Here is a 5,000-nt window from a genome sequence, read left to right as displayed (position 1 = left end):
ATGTCGTGGGTAGACCTGTTGTCCCCGGCCGACCAGGTCGTGGGTAGACCTGTTGTCCCCGGCCGGCCTTGGTCTCCGGGACCGTGGGTAGACCTGTTGTCCCCGGCCGACCGGACCGTGGGTAGACCTGTTGTCCCCGGCCGGCCTTGGTCTCCGGGACCGTGGGTAGACCTGATGTCCCCGGCCGACCGGGTCGTGGGTAGACCTGTTGTCCCCGGCCGGCCTTGGTCTCCGGGACCGTGGGTAGACCTGTTGTCCCCGGCCGACCGGACCGTGGGTAGACCTGTTGTCCCCGGCCGACCATGTCGTAGGTAGACCTGTTGTCCCCGGCCGACCAGGTCGTGGGTAGACCTGTTGTCCCCGGCCGGCCTTGGTCTCCGGGACCGTGGGTAGACCTGTTGTCCCCGGCCGACCGGACCGTGGGTAGACCTGTTCTCCCCGGGCGACCGGACCGTGGGTAGACCTGTTCTCCCCGGCCGACCGGACCGTGGGTAGACCTGTTGTCCCCGGCCGGCCTCGGTCTCCGGGACCGTGGGTAGACCTGATGTCCCCGGCCGACCAGGTCGTGGGTAGACCTGTTGTCCCCGGCCGACCGGACCGTGGGTAGACCTGTTGTACCCGGCCGGCCTCGGTCTCCGGGACCGTGGGTAGACCTGATGTCCCCGGCCGACCGGACCGTGGGTAGACCTGTTCTCCCCGGACGGCCTCGGTCTCCGGGACCGTGGGTAGACCTGTTCTCCCCGGCCGGCCTCGGCCTCCGGCCGACCGGACCGTGGGTAGACCTGTGCTCCCCGGCCGGCCTCGGCCTCCGGCCGCCGGGACCGTGGCTAGACCTGTTGTCCCCGGCGGGCCTCGGCCTCCGGGCGCCGGGACCGTGGGTAGACCTGTTGCCCCCGGCCGGCCTCGGCCTCCGGGCGCCGGGACCGTGGCTAGACCTGTTGTGCCCGGCCGGCCTCGGCCTCCGGGCGCCGGGACCGTGGCTAGACCTGTTGTGCCCGGCCGGCCTCGGTCTCCCGGCTCCGGGACCGTGGGTAGACCTGTTGTCTCGGCCCCGTCGTGGCTTACCTTCGCCCGGCCCCTTCGTAGACCTGGTATCTCGGCTCCGACTTAGCCTCCGGCCGCCGCGTGCCGGGGTAGACCTGTGTTCCTCCAACCGATGCCCCCCCCCCGCCTGGCCCTGTCCCGGCCTGCAAGCTCGTGTAAGGCGGGCGGCCCGCGCATCCGGGAGGGAGGGAGCGGCGCGGGTGGTGGGTGCGGTGTCCGAGGGGGTGGCGGCGGAGTGCGAGTGTGTGGAGTGGGCGTGTGTGTCACTGTGTCTGTCTCTCTCTCTCTCTCTCTCTCTCTGTCTGTGGGAACGAGGGCCAGGGGCCGGCGGCTTCGTCCCGGCCCCGGGCGCCTCGGCTCCGAGCCCCCGGGGCCCCCCAGACCCCTGCCGGGCCTGGAGGGTCTCTGCGGACCGTGAAAGAACCGGCCCAAAAGCGGCCGCCCGCTTTCCCGCTTGCACAGGGCGCAGGCGGCCCGTCAGCTCGGTCTGGGGGTGCTCTGGATACTAGAGAAAAACGAAATAAGATTTGCCAAGAAAATTTCTCTTCCGGACGAGTTTCTTCTTGTACCAAACAAATAGGAGAGTCGTTCTTTCAAAGAAAGGAGAAAAGAAACGGGATTGGGGCGGGGGGGGGGGCGGGAAGGAATAAACCCCCAAAACCCCAAAACCGGGCGGCGGACAGCAGGTCTAGCCCGGCTCCGGGGCCGCCGGGCTCGGCGCGGCGCCCGGGCGGCGGGCGGTGGGCGGCGGACAACAGGTCTACCCCGGGGACAGCAGGTCTGCCCCGGGGACAGCGGGTCTGCCCCGGGGACAGCAGGTCTACCCCGCGGACAGCGGGTCTACCCCGCGGACAGCAGGTCTACCCCGCGGACAGCAGGTCTACCCCGCGGACAACCGGTCTACCCCGCGGACAGCAGGTCTACCCCGCGGACAGCAGGTCTACCCCGCGGACAGCAGGTCTACCCCGCGGACAGCAGGTCTACCCCGCGGACAACCGGTCTACCCCGCGGACAGCAGGTCTACCCCGCGGACAGCAGGTCTACCCCGCGGACAACCGGTCTACCCCGCGGACAGCAGGTCTACCCCGCGGACAGCAGGTCTACCCCGCGGACAGCAGGTCTACCCCGCGGACAGCAGGTCTACCCCGGGGACAGCAGGTCTACCCCGCGGACAGCAGGTCTACCCCGCGGACAGCAGGTCTACCCCGGGGACAGCAGGTCTACCCCGCGGACAGCAGGTCTACCCCGGGGACAGCAGGTCTACCCCGCGGACAGCAGGTCTACCCCGGGGACAACAGGTCTACCCCGGCTCCGGGGCCGCCGGGCCCGGCGCGGCGCCCGGGCGGCGGGCGGTGGACGGCGGACAACAGGTCTACCTCGCTCCGGAGGGACTTAGGCGATTTCCGGCAGCGGCCGGGTAGACCTGTTGTCGCGGCCGGGTAGACCTGTTGTCGCGGCCGGCTCCGGAAGTTCACCAAGGGGTCGCTGTTTTCAGCTGCCTCCGGCTACGTCATCGCAGGGGCCGGCCTGCGGCGGCGCACCTTCCCGGTCGCTTTCCATCGGTCCTCTTGGAGGCGTCTGCGGCCTGGGACTCGTCTGTCCGTACTATGGGAGCGAGGTGACGGGCCGTCTCCCCGCAGGCTCGTCCCGTGCCTGTGACCGAAGCGGCGAGGGAGGCCGGGGGCCCCCGTGCGCAGTCCTCCGAGCGAGGCGAGTGCCGCTGACGCGGGACGAGCCCCGTGGCGTCGTCCCGGTCCGCCCGTCTGGCCCAGGGAAACGGGGTGTACGGTTCGAGAGGCGAGAGAGAGCTAGCGAGAAAGAGGAGAAATAAAGCGAGAAGGGAAAAAAAGAGGGAGAGAAGCCGAGAGAGACCGAGTACGAGCTGCGAGCTGCCCGTCGGCCGCGGCCATCGATTTCGTGGGCCGTGTCCCGCTTCGGCCCGGCTGTGGCCGGCTTGGCGAAGGGGGGGCGCCCCCCCTGGGGATTGCTGGCGGGCGAGGCGGCGGCGCCTCGCCCCTTTCCTGCCCGGCCTTAAGCCGGGGCGCGCCCCGCTCGGCGGGCGCGCTTTCGGGCTGTCGCTCCGGTGCGGTGGGCGGCAGCCGCGGGTGGACGCGGCCGGGGCTTTTCCCGGCCCTCGCCTGAGAGCCCCGAGCGCGGCGCGCGCGGGCCCGCCGAGGTGGCGGCGTCCCGTTCCCCTGCTTCCCGACCTGGTTGTGCCAGCGTGTCCGTGTCGGAAGGGTGGCGGGGGCCCGTGCGGCGGGGCGCGCGGCCCGGCCTCGGCGTCGCTGCCTCGCTTGAGGGACTCGGTGACGGCGGTCGCCCGATGAGCTGTGGAGCCGGGGTGGCGGCACCCCGCGCCCCACCAGCGCGCGTTGTTGAAGTCGTCCCCCTTCCTCGGCCTTAAGCCGGGGACCCGCGTCGCGGGCGAGTTTTTTCAGGGGCGGAGGCCGGCCGCGGTGGCCGGCCGCCCTAGCACGGACCGGAAGCCGACCCAGAGCCCCCCCGGAGCGTTGTCGCGGGCGAGGCGGCGGCGCCTCGCCCTTCCTCGGTCCTGTGAGGATCGAGCCGTTTACCGCCGGTGCAGGGGCGGGGGGGCGGGTTGTGCCAGCCGGGTCCGTTGCCTTTTTTTTTTTTTGTTCGGACGTGCCGACTTGCGGGCGGTGTGGGGGCCGCCCGCCAGGCCTCCGTCGCTTTTTTTTCTCTCGCGGCCCTAAGCCGCGGCACCGAGAAGCGCGCGAGGAAGGCGCGCGGGCCCACGAAAAGCGAAGGCGTGCAGGCGAGAGAGAGAGAGCGAGAACGCCGGTGGGGTTGGGCGGGGGGGGGGTGAGAGGTGCGTGCCTCGCCCCACCCCGCCCCGGGCCCGCGGCCCCCGTGGCTAGCACGGGTGTCCTTGTGTGGCGCGCGCCATGTGCCTTTTTGTTGTGCCGTCCCCCGGCTTGTTTTTTTTTTTTTTTTCCCGGAGGGAGAGCCGACCGCCGCGAGGCGGGCGAAAGCCGGTGGCCCGTGGGGCACGGTCGGCGGCACCTTTCTCGAACGCTCGGGTGGGTTCCCCGGGCGAAAGGGTGAAGCTCGCCCCTAGCCCGGCGGTCCCGCCCCGCCGTTGCCTGGCCGAGAGAAGTGTTGTCCGCGGGCGGGTGGCGGCACCCCCCCCCCCTCCTTACGCTCCTCTGCCGCGCCCGATCCTCGGGCGGCTGTCCCAGGGCCGGCGTGGCCGTCGGGGCCCTGGTCAGCGTTTCGGCGGCTGCTTTGCCCTCCTCTTCTCCGCAGCCGCCGCCTCCTTGTCCGATCGATGTGGCTTTTCGGGTCGCGTCGGAGAGGGCCCCCGGCCGGCCGGGCTCTTCCGGGGCTTCTCTGTCATGGGGAAGCCTACGGCGGGGTCCGGTGCTCGGGCCGGGCGGTCTCCTTTCCGCTTCGCTTCCCGTCGCAGGCGAGGTGTCGCCCCTCCCGCTGCCGGGGGGAGGGCGTCTTGACCGTCCCTGGCTGTGTGACGGCCGCGTGGCCCCGCCAGTTTGCCAAGGTGTCCTTCCGAAAACACGCGAGGCGTGCCGGTTGCTGGCCTCGGTCCCGGGCAGCGCCCGCGGGTGCCGGCCGCGAGCAGCGCCGGGCGGCGGTGCGGCTGGAGCTGAGCCGCGAGAGCTTTGAGAGATGCACAGCGAGAGAGAGAGAAAACTAAAGCGAGAGAAAAAAAGCCAAGAGGGCCGAAGGAATGAACCGATGTTGGGGGGGTGCGGACCCGCGGGTGAAAAACAGCCCGATCCGCGCGCGCGGACCCCACGGCGCTCCTTTTGCCGTTCCGCCGCCTGCTGCCGAGCGAGCCGCCCCGGCTGCGAGGGGCCTCGGTGTCCGGGCCGCGCCCGCCTCGTCGGGTCGCTGTCTCCTCTAGCACGTCCGGTGCTTTCCGCGCGGCCCGGTGGGGCGACGCGCCGTAGCGGGTCCCGTCTCTTGAGCGGCTCCGC

Source organism: Anomalospiza imberbis, unplaced genomic scaffold (genome assembly GCF_031753505.1).
Source record: "Anomalospiza imberbis isolate Cuckoo-Finch-1a 21T00152 unplaced genomic scaffold, ASM3175350v1 scaffold_142, whole genome shotgun sequence".
NCBI classification, from domain to species: domain Eukaryota; kingdom Metazoa; phylum Chordata; class Aves; order Passeriformes; family Viduidae; genus Anomalospiza; species Anomalospiza imberbis.
The sequence above is the reverse complement of the archived record's forward strand: the minus strand, read 5'-3'. Positions refer to the sequence as shown.